The sequence below is a fragment of the Pristiophorus japonicus genome, chromosome 1 (genome assembly GCF_044704955.1).
Source record: "Pristiophorus japonicus isolate sPriJap1 chromosome 1, sPriJap1.hap1, whole genome shotgun sequence".
NCBI classification, from domain to species: domain Eukaryota; kingdom Metazoa; phylum Chordata; class Chondrichthyes; family Pristiophoridae; genus Pristiophorus; species Pristiophorus japonicus.
This window is the reverse complement of record NC_091977.1, coordinates 297,523,966-297,540,960: the sequence shown is the minus strand read 5'-3', so window position 1 is coordinate 297,540,960 and position 16,995 is coordinate 297,523,966. Positions and strand designations below refer to the sequence as shown.

At 48.7% G+C, this 16,995-nt stretch overlaps 1 protein-coding gene across 3 annotated transcripts in view; it reads left to right on the top strand.

The window, feature by feature from the left end:
- Window positions 1–16,995, top strand: part of LOC139271122 (neurocalcin-delta) — a 484,215-nt gene that overhangs the window by 252,256 nt on the left and 214,964 nt on the right. The window contains exon 1 of one of the 3 annotated variants that reach the window (XM_070888490.1): window positions 14,359–14,528. The exons of the other annotated variants lie outside the window; for them this stretch is intronic. The gene's annotated coding sequence lies outside the window, so the exon portion shown is untranslated. Of the gene's footprint in view, window positions 1–14,358; window positions 14,529–16,995 lie in introns of those variants that run through there. 3 annotated transcript variants of the gene reach the window in all.

The window sequence follows — 16,995 nt, the reverse complement described above, 5'->3', positions numbered from 1 at the left end:
GCGTACGAAAGCATGGGCCTTAAACTAAACATCCGTAAGACAAAGATCCTCCACCAACCTGACCCTGTCACTCAGCACTGCCCCCCGGTCATCAAAATCCACGGCGCGGCCTTGGACAACGTGAACCACTTTCCATACCTTGGAAGCCTACCATCAGCAAGGGCAGACATCGACGATGAGGTCCAACACCACCTCCAATGCGCCAGTGCAGCCTTCGGTCGCCAGAGGAAGAGAGTGTTCAAAGACCAGAACTTCAAATCTGGCACCAAGCTTATGGTCTACAGGTCTGTAGTGATACCCACCCTCTTGTATGGCTCAGAGACGTGGACCATATACAGCAGACACCTCAAATCGCTGGAGAAATACCACCAACGATATCTCCGCAAGATCCTGCAAATCCCCAGGGAGGATAGATGCACCAACATCGGTGTTCTCGATCAGGCCAACATCCCTAGCATCGAAGAACTGACCACTCTCGACCAGCTCTGTAGGACAGGCCACATCGTCCGCATACCCAACACAAGACTCCCAAAGCAAGCGCTCTACTCGGAACCCCTACATGGCAAGCGAGCCCCAGGTGGGCAGAGGAAATGTTTCCAGGACACCTTCCAAGCCTCCTTGATAAAGTGCAACATCCCCACCGACACCTGGGAGTCCCTGGCCAAAGACCACCCTCAGTGGAGGAAGAGCATCCGGGAGGGTGCTGAGCACCTCGAGTCTCATCACCAAGAGCATGCAGAAAACAAGCGCAGATAGCGGAAGGAGCGTGCAACAAACCAGACTCCCCACCCACCCTTTCCTTCAACAACTGTCTGTCCCACCTGTGACAGAGACTTACAGCCTCCTGAGAACTCACTTTTAGAGTGGAAGCAAGTCTTCCTCGATTTCGAGGGACTGCCTATGATAATTCAACTCTTTCATTTTTGTGTGTGCCGATGCGGTGTTCCGGGCGGCTGCGGGGCGGAAGTGCCGTCGGGTCGGCCGCTGCTCCGAGTCATCAGCGCCGCGCTGATGCGTGACAACGTCCCTCTCCTTCAGTTAAAGGGGAGGGTCCTGCAAGCTCTGCAGCCACTTTACTGGCGCCCACTGGGCCACCAGGGAGAGTTTCAGCCAGTCGATCCCGCAGGCAATTTCCCACGCAGGGCGGAAAGGGGGTTGTCGCCGGTCAGTAAGGAGTCGGTGGAAGACGGCTGGGGCAGTCCCGTACACCGCTCCAAAAATAAAGGAGGGCAATTTAGAAAATGTCGGCCCCTCCACGCCGACTGAGCGGTGAGTGCTTTCCACACCGTTGCCAGTAACGGCTCTTAAAGAAAGAAACAATTTCGGCACACTTGTGTTTATTCGCAACCATTGCAAGGGAACACATACGAGGGAGTGTTTGGGCTGAGGGGCGGTTGGGGTTGGGGGGTTCCACCACATTTGAAACCGCTGACCCACAATGAGGAGATGGCCCCCCCTTGGTGACCCATATTGATGGCCCTGAGTCTGTGTAAGGAACAGGGAAGGGAGAGTTCAGAGGGGTGCTGCCCCATTTTCATAACTCCCTCTTTGCAAGAATGTTAACTATTGGCAGGCGTTGCAATCTTCTTTTGGCCCCTTTTATTGCCTGCAGTGAGTTTCAGTGCAATACGAGCACATGTCTGTCTACGCTGAAATTCCAAGCCGTGATCGCCCATGCCAAGGCCCTGCACTATAGTCCTAGTACTGTAGTGTCCAGTGAGGCCGTACAAATCAGGATTGTGCTGAGCGATCTGATCTCGAGAGTGGTAGAGGTAGGTCTACAAGCAGGATCTGTGTCACTGGGCTAGGAAAGGAAAAATCAACCAGGATTCCTGCTCCGGAGCACTCTTCAGGGACCCCTGAATGATCCACCAGTTCTGCCTGTTCTGTGTTTAATGTAAAGTGCACCTTCATTGCTGCAGCAAGGTGTCAGTGGGGCCCTCAATTTAATTTGCCAATAGCAACCGTACACTGGAAATGTTTTGGAAGATTTTTTCTACCTTGAGCTGCAACACGCCTCTCCCCTCTCCCCCTCAGCAGAACAAAAAAGTGAAAAGAAAGAAAGACTTGCATTTATATAACGTCTTTCACCACCACTGGACGTCGCAAAGCCCTTTAAAGCCAATTAACTTCTTTTGGAGTGTAGTTACTGTTGTAATGTGGGAAAGGTGGCAGCCAATGTGCGCACAGCAAGCTCCCACAAACAGCAATGTGATAATGACCAGATAATCTGTTTTTGTTATGTTGACTGTAGGATATATAGGGAAGGCGCCGAACATCTCGAGTCTCTTCGCCGGGAGCAAGCGCTAACAGTGCACAACCACCCAAGTGTCCCTTCAACCACCGTCTGGCCCACCTGTGACAGAGACTGTAGGTCCCACATTGGATTCATTAGTCACCTGAGAACTAATTTTAGTGTGGAAGCAAGTCATCCTCGACTCCGAGGGACTGCCTAAGAAGAAGATTGGTCAGGACACCGGGGGTAACTCCCCTGCTCTTCTTCAAAATAGTGCCATGGGATCTTTAATGGCTACCCAAGAGAGCAGGTTTAATGTCTCATCTGAAAGATGGCACCTCTGACAATACAGTGGTCCCTCAGTGCTGCACTGGAGTATCAGCCTAGATATTTGTGCTCAAGTCCCTGGAGTGGGATTTGAACCCGTAACTTTCTGATTCAGAGGTGAGTGTGTGCTACCCACCGAGCCACAGCAGACATTGCTGCTCCGAGATTCCTGGTCCTTGTGGGTGGATGGCCAGGAGGTACTGTGGTACAGGACCACACCCATGTTATGAAAATAACTCGATCCTAGTACGCACACCACAATGTTTAACTTCATAACCTGTAACCCATTTTTTATGTTGACCATTCGAAGAAGCTTAACGTGTGTAGACCTGTGTCACGAGAAAAGATTGCCGAATGCTCAGCATGCATGGCTATATTGCAGAGCCATGTCCAGCAGCAGCATAAGGAGGCATGTGGCCATCTGAAATCGTAACTGGCTCCCACTGAAACTTTGCAGCCAGGTAGCACAGGGAGGGCAGTTAGAAAACAAATCACCCGTTCTGGGTTAGGTGGTGCGCACAATATACCAGGTCTGCGAAGGAGGCGCATTATCGTTAACTCAAATGACATCCTTCACACTTTAGTTCCTGAAATTGTGCCTCCTCGCACCAGTAGTCCGGGCTCAAGTGTGGTGCAGAGGGAGCAGAAAATGGGGACTTTGATTCGTCTGCCATCTGAGTCTGTGGTGGGCTTTGTGCTGGGTCTACGCCAGGGGCAAATTAGGTTCCAAGGTGCACGTTTCATTATTATATGCTTTTGGGTCATCCTGGAGGCTTGTCTGTCTTCTCTGAAAATTGCTCTGCTTCGCTCCATTGTAGCAAGCGCATGCAGGTGTGCCAACAAAGCTGGAATAGAGCCACAGGAAAAAAAAAATTTTTGTGGCTTTCTTCGGTTCAATTGAATTAGAAGCACTGGTTTTTCTGTTTTTTCCCGATTTGTGAGGTTGATTAGCCATGATCTCATTGAATGATGGAGCAGGCTCGAGGGACTGAATGGCCTACTTCTGCTCCTAATTCTTATGTTCTTATGATTCCAGTTACAATTTTATTTGATCCTTGTTGCTACCTACAGCTAATAATGGGTGTTTTAGTCATGTGCAATTGTCCCTGCTGGTCGGATGGGCATTCCTTTGGAATTCCTCTTGCCCTTTGGATGGTGGAGGATTTCCAGAGGATTCACACTTGAGCCCGGACTACTGTTGCAAGGGGGCACAAAGTGTGAGGGATGTCATTTGAGTTTATGATAATGCACCTCCTCCGCAGACCTGCCCATCACAGACACCTGATGTGGGTGGCACAGACCCATTACCCAGTGGAGTGGTCCACAAATCCCACTGGAGCTCCTTAAGTATATCACGAGAGACCTGATGAAGGAGGCTGCTCTGCAGGTTAGGATTGAGCTCTCAGGTGGCATTTGGTTATCTCATCAGAAATGTCACCGAGAGGTTAGAATTTCAAGAAGCAGGTGCACAAAGACAGACGAGCACAACCTGTATCTCGGTAACTGACTGTGCATCATGCAGCCACGTGGTTCTAAAATTACTTGAGCTGTTAGGATCTGGCAAGATATGAGTGTGGCAAAGTTTCCGATTCTATAATGTACCTTGAAGATTTGCCATTCTGAGGCGAGGTTATGTATGAGATACAAAGAAAAAGTTGTAAGCTTGCATGAGGGCTTGGCATGGTTGAGGAGTACATGTGGAACAGGCAGAACTTCGCTGCAAGCAACCTTTGGGCTATCCACAAGCTAAAGAGTATGGAGTATTGTTTCCTTGCCAGATTTTTTTATGTGCTGTCTTCTTTTCTATCTGTTCTCAGATCCTGCAGGTAGTATGCACAGCATTGAGCCTGCTTACCACCTGTCACCATGAATGGGAAAAGGAAAGGTCTTGCATTTATACAGCGCCTTTCACGACCTCAGGATGCCCTAAAACACTTTACAGCCAATAAAGTGCTTCTGAAGTGTAATCAGTGTTGTACAGCAGTCAATTGCGCACAGCAAGGATCCATGAGCAGCAATGAGATAAATGGCCAGATTTAGTGATGTTGGCTGAGGGATAAATATTGTCCAGGTTACCAGAAGAACTCCCCTGTTCTTCAAAAAGTGCCATGGGACTTTTTACTGAGAGGAAAGATGGTTTAACATCTCATTGGAAAGACGGCACCTCTGAGAGTGAGGCATTCCTTCTGTCATGTATTCAACCAGCATTATAACCCATGTATAATCTGACCTAAGTTGTACACTGTGAGAACAATGACCACTAGATGGTGAACTTGTGGGAGACACTCCTAAACTGGACGTTTAGGTATAAAAGGGGAAGCTCCACCCACTTTCATCCCTTGAGTGCCAAGGAATAAAGGACAGGTCACAGACTGACCTTCTCTCAAGCATGGGCCTCATGTGCATTTATACTGTATAGTAAGGATGTATCAATGGCGACGAGAAACTGGGATTTAAACCATGCGAGCATGGCCACTAGCAGAACAGACGAGAGGTACTGTGTTAAGGAATGATTGGAACAGAGATTCAGCATTGTTAAAGCAGCACACAGTTCTTCAGGCAGACAAGGGCACTGAGGCATGCCCCAACATGTAGTCGAACCCAGAGGGGGAGTTCGACAGAGACAATGGCAAGCTGAACGGCGATTCACGCTATTGCAAGGGACAATGCGGCCAGTAATGGGGCCATCAACACCTGTTAATGGCGCACTCAAGGACAGTCACAGGGGCAGTCAGGGACAATCGACTGGCAAGGGACCTTTTGTTTCCAACAACAGCTCATGTTGGAGGCGTGGAGGCACACACTCAGCCGGAGTTTGCAGAGATGAGCAAAATACCTGCAGAAATTGCAGAAATGAACACTGGGGGATATCGCTGGAATTTGAAGTTCAGCGAGTTCATGTGGAGCACGTATACAGTTCATACACCAGGACGCCACCGATAATGATGAAAGTGCTCCTCAATGGCATCCCAGTATCAATGGAGCTAGACACGGGTGCCAGCCAGGCCCTGATGGGTTGAAAAGTTGTGTGCATCCAAGGTCAGGATGCCAAAATTATCGGCGATTGACTCACAGCTACGGACATACACAAAGGAGATCATTCCGGTGCTCGGCAGCGCCACGGTAGTCGTGACCTACAAAGATTCGGAGAACAGGTTGCCACTCTGGGTCGTCCTGGGGGCGGTCCAGCACTACTGGGGAGGAGTTGGCTTGCTGTCATGAACTGGAAATGGGGGCGATGTCAATGCAATTTCCTCTGTGGAGCGAGTATCATGCTCACAGATCCTGGACAAATTTGACTCATTATTTCAACCCGGCATTGGCACTTTCATGGGGGCCAAGGTAGTGATTCACATAAACCCGGACGCCAGGCCAGTGCACCACAAGGCCAGAGTGGTGCCGTATGTGATGCGGGAAAAGATAGAAGGCGAATTGGACTGCCTGCTGAGGGAAGGCATCATCTCGCCAGTCGAATTCAGTAACTGGGCGAGCCTGATTGTGCTGGTGCTCAAGGCGGATGGGTCGGTCAGGATATGTGGCGATTACAAGACCACCATCAATCGGGTGTCACTCCAAGACCAGTACCCGCCAGCAAGAGCGGAGGACCTTTTTGCGACACTATCCGGTGGCAAACCTTTTTCAAAATTGGACCTGACCTCAGCTTACATGACCCAGGAGCTGGCGAGTGAGTCGAAGAAGCTGACCACCATCACGACACACAAGGGGTTGTTTGAGTACAACAGATGTCCGTTCGGGATTCGCTCGGCCGCTGCGATCTTCCAACGAAATATAGAAAGCCTCCTCAAGTCGATTCCAGGGACGGTGGTTTTTCAGGACGACATCCTCATCACGGGTTACGGTACTGAAGAACACCTCCACAACCTGGAGGAGGTGCTACGCAGACTGGACCGGGTAGGGCTGCAACTGAAAAAGGCGAAGTGCGTCTTCCTAGCTCCAGAGATAGAATTTCTGGGGATGAGGGTAGCAGCAGACGGAATCAGCCCTACTGCGTCCAAGGCGGAAGCGATCCAGAGAGCACCCAGACCCCGTAACACGACGGAGCTGCGTTCGTTCCTGGGGCTCCTGAACTATTTTGGTAACTTTCTTCCCAAATTGAGCATGCTGCTAGAACCGCTACACGTGCTCCTACGCAAAGGTCGCGAATGGGTCTGGGGGGACAGCCAGGAAAGGGCTTTTAATAGAGCATGCAATTTGTTATGTTCCAACAATCTGTTAACGCTATATGACCCATGTAAGAAACTTGTGTTAACGTGCGATGCGTCGTCCTATGGTGTCAGGTGTGTGTTGCAGCATGTCAATGCCAAGGGTCAGTTACAGCTTATGCCTCCAGAAGTCTGTCCTAGGCAGAAAGGGGCTACGGGATGGTAGAAAAGGAAGCACTCGCATGTGTATATGCGGTAAAGAAAATGCACCAGTACCTGTTTGGCAGGAAATTTGAGCTGGAGACAGATCACAAACCCCTAACGTCCCTTTTGGCCAACAACAAGGCCATAAATGCAAACGCGTCAGCTCGCATACAGAGGTGGGCACTCACGTTAGCCGCCTATGACTATATAATTTGGCACAGACCGGGCACCGAAGACTGCGCCGATGCACTCAGCAGGCTCCCACTAGCCACCACTTAGGGGGCTACCGAGCGTGCTGCTGAGATGGTCATGGCTGTTGAAGCTTTTGGAAGCGAAGGCTCACCCGTGACAGCCCGTCAGATTAAAGTCTGGACAAATAGAGACCCGCTATTGTCTCTAGTCAAGAAATGTGTCCTGAATGGGAATTGGACAGCCACATACAGGGCATGCCCTAAGGAATTTAAACCATTTCACAGGCGCAGGGATGAACTCTCGATTCAGGCCGATTGCCTACTGTGGGGAAACCGCGTAGTCATGCCCCAGATGGGCAGAGAGGTGTTCATCAGAGAACTCCACAATGAGCACCCGGGCATTGTCATGATGAAGGCAATTGCCAGGTCACACGTTTGGTGGCCAGGGATAGATGTGGAACTTTTGTGTTCGCAGGTGCAACACGTGTGCCCAGCTGGGCAATGCGCCCAGGGAAGCCCCTGTTAGCCCCTGGCCATGGCCCGCCAAGCCTTGGTCACGCATCCATGTGGACTACGCAGGTCCTTTCATGGAAAAAATGTTTTTGGTTGTAGTAGACGCCTACTCCAAATGGATCGATTTTGTGGCATTTTAAATTCAAGCACATCCTCTGCCATGGTAGAAAGTCTACGGGCAAAGTTTACCGCCCACAGTCTACCGGACATCTTGGTCAGCAACAATAGCTCAAGCTTCACAAGCACTAAATTCCAGGACTTCATGGCAGGCAATGGAATTAACCATGTCAGAACGGCACCATTCAAGCCGGCCTCAAATGGCCAGGCAGAACGAATAGTGCAGATAATCAAACAGGGGATGCTCAGAATCCAAGGGGGTTCCCTACAAAGCCGCTTATCACGCTTCCTGTTGGCCTACAGATCCTGACCACACTCGCTCACAGGGGTTCCACCCACAGAGCTGCTAATGAAAAGGATGCTCAAAACCCGGTTATCCCTTATACACCCCACCATGAAAGAAATTGTCGAGAGCAGGCGCCAGTCACAATATGACTACCATGACAGGAATGCGAGGGCGCGATGTATTGATGTAAATGACCCTGTTTTTGTCCTCAACTACACTGCAGGGCCCAAATGGCTCGCAGGCACTGTGATTGCCAAAGAGGGAAATAGGATTCTGGCAGTTAAACTTGCCAATGGACAAATCTGCCGCAAACACGTGGATCAAACAAAAAGGAGGTTTAGCAACCCCATAGAAGAAGCAGAGGAAGAACACGATATAGAGTTCACTCCACTACAGGTGACCGAACACCGGAACCAAAGGGAGGAGAGCCCAGTCACTGTGGGCAGTCCGGATAGGCCTGAGGCACCGCAAACAGTAGACACTCAGGCCAGCGCCCAACAACTGGAGCCCCAACTCAGGCGCTCTACAAGAGAGCGTAAACCACCAGAGAGACTCAACCTGTGATCCCAATAAGACTTTGGGGGGTAGGTGATGTCATGTATTCAACCAGCATTGTCACCCATGTATAATCTGACCTAAGTTGTACACTGTGAGAACAATGACCACTAGGTGGTGAACTTGTGGGAGACACTCCTAACCTGGACCTTCAGATATAAAAGCGGAAGCTCCACCCACTTTCATCACTTGAGTGCTAAGTAATAAAGGACAGGTCACAGACTGACCTTCTCTCAAGCATGGGCCTCATGTGCATTTATACTGTATAGTAAGGACGTATCACCTTCAGTACTGCACTAGACTGTCTGCCTGGATTTTGTGCTTAAGTCTATGAAGTGGGGCTTGAACCATGAATGGGACCCTGTTATCCTGGTGCCAAATTAACCAACTCTCTACCTACCCACCTGATGCAGTTGAATGTTTATTAGCCATCCCTGAAACAGGAGAGCAACTACTGTACAATTCATTCACTTGTCCACAGAACCAGTGTTGTACTGACATACCTGTATTGGGTTTCATTTCTCTTTATTCATGTCTAACACTTATTTACTTTCTACCCTCCCCTTCCAGCCTTGGCCAAGACTCACAAATATGGGAAACTGATTTCGAATAGCAAAGTTCTAGAGCATGCAGTGGATGATCATCATCACCTTGGAGATCCTAGGGGATGCAAGGAGGGGCTGTCCAATAAAGCATCCTTATGTGTTAACATATCTGAGGCATTGCGTTAAGATGTCAGTGGTGTGCTGAGTAATCATCCTGCTGGTTGCATGTAGATTGTTGTGTCTGTGCTCAAATTTGTCTGTGGTTGCTGTGAGGTCATTAGCCATAGGTTGAAGAGGGTAACATTGGTCACCTCTCTTCATCGTCTGTTTATCTTCAAATAACTGAGCTGAGAAAATTAGCACAAAATGAAAGCATCATGGGTTGGTGCTTGGGAACCAGGCATTAGCCTGCATGGTATAGTACTAGTGGTCATTGACCAGCTACACAGCCCTTTCTGTTCCGGCTAGCCATTGCATTTTGACTAGGTGCCCGGGCACTCGCATAGGTATCATAAATCACCACCTGTACTTTTGGAAAGCCTGTAGTCTGGTAGAATTGGGCAGCCCCTGTCATTGCTGCTCTAGCTGGTTATTGGGTACCGCGATGGAGCTGTTGCCCCTCCTGGGTAAAGCACCAATCAGCTCTGTCGCACCTATGGGCAGGAAATTGGCAAATGTTCTGGTAATGTCTCTTCTACTGACATGGAGTGACAGCTGTGGCTCAGTGGGTAGCACTCTTGCCTCTGAGTCAGAATGTTGTGGGTTCAAGTCCCACTCCAGGGACTTGAGCACAAAAATCTAGGCTGACACTCCAGTGTAGTGCTGAGGGAATGCTGCACTGTCAGAGTTACCGTCTTTCAGATGAGATGTTAAACTGAGGCACCATCTGCTCTCTCAGGTAGATGTAAAAGATCCCATGACACTATTCTGAAGAAGAGCAGGGAAGTTATCCCTGGCCAATCATCATCCCTCAATCAACATCACTAAAGCAGATTATCTGGTCATTATGCGTTGCTGTTTGTGGGAGCTTGTGTGCGAATTGGCTGCAGTGTTTCCCACATTATAACAGTGATTACACTTCAAAAAGTACTTCATTAGCAGTAAAGCACTTTGAGACGTCCGGTGGTTGTGAAAGGCAGTATGTAAATGCAAGTCTTTTCTTTTAGATGTGCCACGTGTAGACTGTGTGAAAGATTTAGTAGCCTGTGAACTGTGTGGAAAAGTTGCACTGAATATAAGATAGCCCATGTAATTTATATAGAAACATGAGGCAATAGTGTATAAAAAAAGATGGAGGCATAAAAATTTTGCATCATGGTCAAGTCAACTTTACAGCCACTGACCATTCTGTCCCTATGTCCAAGATTGTCTGCTGGTCTTCCTCAAGCAGCTCTGTAACTGTCTCCCTATTAAACCACTTGCAGTCAGTGCTTGGTGGCTGTGCCAAGGTATGTAGATGATTAGCATAGCAGAAGGTCTGGACAATGTGCCTTTGGTGTCATTTGACATCTGCTGCAGTTCCTCTCAGCTCATGTTCATCCTCCTCCAATAAATCACGGGATGGGAAGCACTGAAAGCTGCCTCAAATGTAATGATTTCCTGTTTGCATAAACTATGAAACTGCAGAAGGTCCTTTCCCATTTCCAACATGCAAGAGCCTACTTCAGATATAGCATCCATTTCATATGGAAGGATTTTAGCACATCACACGTGCAATGTGTACAGATTGGAATTTTGTTGGTTGTCGTTGACCATCAATAATCCATGAACCTAACAAGGCTACAAAACAATCGAGGCACTAGTGTGCCAGCTCAAAAGTGCTATGGTAATTTTTTAAAAATTCATTTAAGGGATGAGAGCATCGCTTGCAAGGCTAGCATTTATTGCCCATCCCTAATTACCCTTGAGAAGGTGATGTTAAGCCGCCTTCTTGAACCGTTGCAGTCCTTGTGGTGAAGGTACTCTCACTCTGCTGTTAGGGAGTTCCAAGATTTTGACCCAGCGACGATAAAGGAATACCAATATAATTCCAAGACAGGATGGTGTGTGACTTGGAGTGGAACTTGCAGGTGGTGGTGTTCCCATGTGCCTGCTTGTCCTTCTAGATGGTGGAGGTCCTGGGTTTGGGAGGTGCTGTCGAAGTAGCCTTGGCCAGTTGCTGCAGTGAGTCTTGTAGATGGTACACACTGCAGCTACAGTGCGCCAGGTGTGGAGGGAGTGAATGTTTAAGGTGGTGGATGGGGTGCCAATCAAACGGGTTGCTTTGTCTTGGATGGTGTCGAGCTTCTTGAGTCGCACTGCTGACTTGTGCCTTGTAGATGTTGGAAAGGCTTTGGGGAGTCAGGAGGTGAGTCACTCATCACAGAATACCCAGCCTCTGATCTGCTCTTGTAACCACAGAATTTGTGGTTGGTCCAATTAATTTTCTGGTCAATGCTGACCCCCAGGATGTTGATAGTGGGGGGCGGTGGTTAGACTCTTGCATGTTGGAGATGATCATTGCCTGGCCCAAATGTTACTTGCCAATTATCAGCCCAAGCATGAATGTTGTGCAGGTCTTGCTGCATGTAGACACGGGCTGCTTCATTATCTGAGGAGTTGTGAATGGAATTGAACTCTGTGCCAGCATCAGTGAACATCCCCACTTCTGACCTTATGACGGAGGGAAGGTCATTGATGAAGCAGCTGAAGATGGTTGGGCCTAGGACACTGTCCTGAGGAACTCCTGCGGCGATGTCATGGGGCTGAGATTATCGGCCTCCAACAGGCACAACCATCTTCCTTTGTGCTAGGTGTGACTCCAGCCAGCGGAGAGTTTTCCCCGATTCCCATTGACTTCAATTTTACTAGGGCTCCTTGATACCACACTCGGTCAAATGCTGCATTGATATCAAGGGCAGTTACTCTCACCTCAACCTCTGGAATTCAGCTCTTTTTTCCATGTTTGGACCAAGGCTACAATGAGGTCTGGAGCAAGTGGTCCTGACAGAACCCAAACTGAGCATTAGTGAGCAGATTATTGGTGAGTAAGTGCCGCTTGATAGCACTGTCGATTACATCTTTCATCACTTTGCTGATTATTGAGTAGACTGATTAAGGCAGTCATTGTATTTGTCCTGCTTTTTGTAGAGAGGACATAGCTGGGCAATTTTCCACTTTGTCGGGTATATGCTCGTGTTGCAGCTGTACTTAAACAGCTTGGTAAGAGTCGTGGCTAGTTCTGGAGCACAAGTCTTCAGCATGACAGCTGGAATGTTGTTGGGCTCATAGCTTTTGCTGTATCTAGTGTGCTCAACTGTTTCTTGATATCGCGTGTACAGTGGAGGGCGGGCGGGGGTGGGGGGAATGGGGCAAAATGAAGGACACCTGACACTACTGGTCAGCAAAGTTGAATTGCTATTAATATAATGCTTTATACCAACAATGATTGCTGGTGTTAAGTGGCTTAATTTATCATGGCAGAGAAAACAAGCAAAATAGGCAAGGGACAGGTTTTCTCTGAGAGAAATCCATGCAGTAAGAATGTCAGTGGTGATGCTTTAAGTTCACAGAGGCACTGAATTGAACCTGCCATCAAAATAGCAGTAAGGAACATGACAGAATGGTTAATGCTCTTTTCCAAATTGAGGCAGCCTTTACACCTGTCGGTGTGTGGGAGGGGATTCACTCAGTCATCCAACCTGCTGAGACACCAGCGAGTTCACAAGTGACTGCAGGGTTGGATTCTGCTGTTATTGCTGCTGTTATTCACATCCCTACTGAATCGAGTTAATTCTGTTAGTTGGTGTTTGTTTCTGCTGACGATAACCCTTCAACTAGGCTGGAGTTTAATATTTTGATATTTCAAATAAGAGTGTGTCGATATTTGATGTCTCCAAGATAAGGAGACTAATTGATGTTCTGTTACTGACTGCTCCATTTTTGATCTGGGCGGAGGAGCGGTGAGAGATCGGGGCCCTGGAGCATCATGATCGGGGCCCAGGAGAGACGAGGTTTCGGGACCCAGAAGAGGCGAGGGCCCAGGGGCAGCACGGGCCAGCTCACACTACGATCTATGGACAGTAGGAGCATGTGTGCGCACTAGGTCCATACAGCAGAACTTGGTCTCCAGTTGTCTTGGTTAACCCTTGCCACTGGACCTAGCTCTGTCAAGCCCGTGTAGTGGCTGGTGTGCAACGGCCACCCCACATTAAAAGAATTCACGCTCAAGTGTCTTCCACCCTTCAATATGTAGTTCGGGACCTGGAATGTCAGGTCCCTCATTGAAGCACCTGTGAACTCCTCCCTTTTTGGTGTGGAAGCGGGTCACCTTTGATACGAGGGACTGCCTAATACTATACGTCCCTACTGAAACCAGCTTTCCCTGGTTCCTGAAACATTGAGAACTTTGTTTAGGAGCAGTGTATATGAAGAAGCAAGGCATCACTGCAGGCCATCGGAGGAAAAAAAGCATTTTGTTCAATCCGATTTAGGAAAGACTTCTACAGAAAGGCTTTGTCTGCTCATATATGTAGATCTTGCATGCTGCGGGATTAATTGGCTTACCTTTGGAGATATTTTTAGGATTTGCTTCAATTATTATTGGAGCAGCTGTTAGAAGGGTGTTGCCGTCAAGAATGTCAGCTTTCCATACTGTCACAGATGTATCTTTATGGGAAATCTTTTGTATGCAGGAATCCATTAGAAAGTTTATTTATGTTAAAACTATGCAGTCCTTTGCTGCTGTCATTGATATAATACTTTTATTTTTCATTTTTGGTTTACAAGCTAGAAATTTGTTCAGATGCAGTTTCTCCTTTAACTGCATGTGTTAAATTTGAGTGGTTCCTAGTCATGCAGATGTGTGATATTTTAATATAGGATGTGAAAGCCCTGTAGGTAAAGGCACTGGCTGGTGTAGCACTAGGCTATACAGACCAGAAGGTAAGACGTTTGATTCCTAATCTGTGCTGTGTTTGCTGAGTTTAGGTGGGGTAGCAGTTGGATTAATGCAATTGACCGGATCTTCTCTGGATTAAAGAGGATTGAAAATCAGCCAGGGCTCTTTCCCTAAATCACTATCTATGGGCCGAAATTGCCCCTTTCTATAAGAGTCGTGGGCACCTCAATGAGATGGCCGGCCACAGGTTGGTAAGGATTCATCGCTTGCTCGGTTGGCGCAGACATTTTGAAAATTGCCCTCCATTATTTTTGCAGCGGTGTATGGGACTGCCCCGGCTGCCTTCCTACCCCGTCGCTGATGACTCAGAGTGGTGGCCAAGCCGACAGAACGACTCTTCCACCCTGCACCCACCCAGAACACCGCCCCGCTTCTGGAAGAAAAATAAAGTCCTGAATTTCGCCAGATTCTCTGCCCCATGTATTGGGGCAGACAGAACACTTACAAAAACGGTAGGTGCGCCCCATTTGGGGCAGAGGGCAATTTCGACCCCCTAGTGTCCATCTGATTCAGTTGTAATACTTTTGCATGAGTGAGATGGACATGGTTTCAAGACCCACTCTGGGATTTGAGCGCACAATCTAGGCCATGGGTGGATAATTATTTAGGTTGGAGAGCCACTTAACAAGTTTTGATGAGCTGTCGAAGGCCGCACACCAATGTTTCCCCCTAAGGTGCACAGCCGCACGGGCCTGCACCAATCACGAGGTCCCACGCAGGCCGCTCACCAGCTTCTGCTGCTGGAAGTGATACCGCGCAGCAAATTTAAAGGGACCGCAACCGTTGGTGAGAGCAAAGTGTTAAATTGGTACATGTGAAACAGGCCAACTCAATAGTATTGATCATCACTCCCACTTCTACCCTCCCAATAATTTATAAATATAAATTCAAATAGTCATCAAATACTATCTTAAATATAAAAAACAAAGTGTAAAATAGTCAAATAGAGAGGAAAGACGAGGCACCGGTCTCTTTTCTCGGTAAAAGAGTCATCGAGATGAGCAGCCATGGCTCGACTCAGACTGATATGCAGCCTGAGCTCCGGCTCACGCTCTACTTCTGCCTCGTCCAACGAGCTGGATACAATGAACTGACGGGCCGTATTTTGCCCACCATTGGGCTTCCCCGCTCTTTACTGAAGAAACTCCCAGAAATGGCAAGGACACAATGCGATTGGGCCTGAGTTACGCTGGGAGACTAGTGGTACCCCCCCGGAATTCAGACATCTTTCACTCAACTGCACCAATAAACAAAAACAGCCATTTTATAACTTACTGGGTTGAAATCAAGTCCAGGACCCATTGTGAATTAGTAGCTAAAAGTCCTTCAGCGACGAGTTGAGACTAAGAACTCACTGGAAGTTTTTTTTTAAGTTCGAAGTAATCAATCTTCAAATCGATTCGATTGTGGCAATTCTGAGTCATGCTGCCTGTAGTGTCCCTGCACTTTACTACAAACTCACACGAGGCATGGATATATCAGACACGGTCACTCTGTTACCTTCACCTTTATTGCCAGGACCAAGGAGTGCTGACCCTGGGTGGGACCTCCCCTTTTATACCTGGAAACCCAGGTGAGGAGTGTCTCCTGCAAGTTCACCCCCTGTGGTCAGGGTGTGCATTTCTATGGTACAGGTACAGTGTACATGAGTTACAGTTACATGACTATGTCATTGCAAGATGGTTAAATACATGACATCACCTCCCCCCTTAAGTCTTTTAGTTTCAGAGGTTAAGTCTGTCATGTGGTCGACGCTCTCTCGTGGAGCGCCACAGTTGTGACTCTGGTGGCTGAGCCTCGGCACGCGTCTCTGTCACTTGAGGTGATTCCGGCCTGTCCGGGCTGGCCGCAGAGACTGTGCATGCTGAGGGCTGTCTTTGTTGCTCGTCCACTGGCAGTGGTGTGGGTGCCATCTCATGCTCTTCTTCAGGTTCCTCCGTGTCTATGCTGAACCTTTTCTTTACTTGGTCCAAGCGTTTGCGGCATATCTGCCCATTGTTTAGTCGGACCACCCTGACTCTATTTCCTTCTTTGCCAATTACGGTGCCCACAAGCCACTTGGGTCCCAAAGCATGGTTAAGCACAAATACCAGGTCATCTATTTCTATACACCTCCCCCTTGAGTTTCGATCATGGAGGTCGGTTTGGGACTGGCGCTTGCCCTCAACAATGTCTGCCAGGGCTGGGTGAATGAGGGACAGCCACGTCTTGAGCGTGCGTTTCATGAGGAGTTCCGCTGGTGGGATTCCCGTGAGCGAGTGCGGGCGGGACCTGTAGGCCAGCAGGAGGCACAATAGGTGGTACTGAAGGGAGGGTCCTTGGATGCGGAGCATGCCCTGTTTTATGATTGGACTGCCCATTCCGCCTGGCCATTGGAAGCCGGCTTGAACGCCGCTGTCCGGACGTGCTTGATACCATTGCCCGACATAAACTCCTGGAATTCATGGCTGGTGAAACACGGGCCATTGTCACTGACCAGGATGTCCGGCAAGCCATGGGTCGTGAAAACTGTACGCAGACTCTCCACGGTGATGGATGTTGTGCACGAGTTCAATATGATGCACTCGATCCACTTCGAGTATGCATCGACAACGATCAGGAACATTTTCCCCATGAACGGACCCACAAAGTGGCGTGCACATCCTCCCATTTCCAATTCATCTCAGCTAGCCAACTCCTCCCCAAAAGCGCGGTGCCATTTCCCAGAACGATCTAAAGTGGCAGCCAGTTCTGTAATCCATTATGTGTTATCACCAAGTTTGCACTGCCCAGCACTGGGATGATCTCTTTGGTGTACTGCGTCTCAATGCATTCCAGTTTGGGCCTACTAGCTCTGTGTGGCCATAGTCTCTCAATTTGTTGGGCGCTCATGAGTGACTGGCTAGCTCCATGTGCACCGGGATGCCATTCAGTAAGACT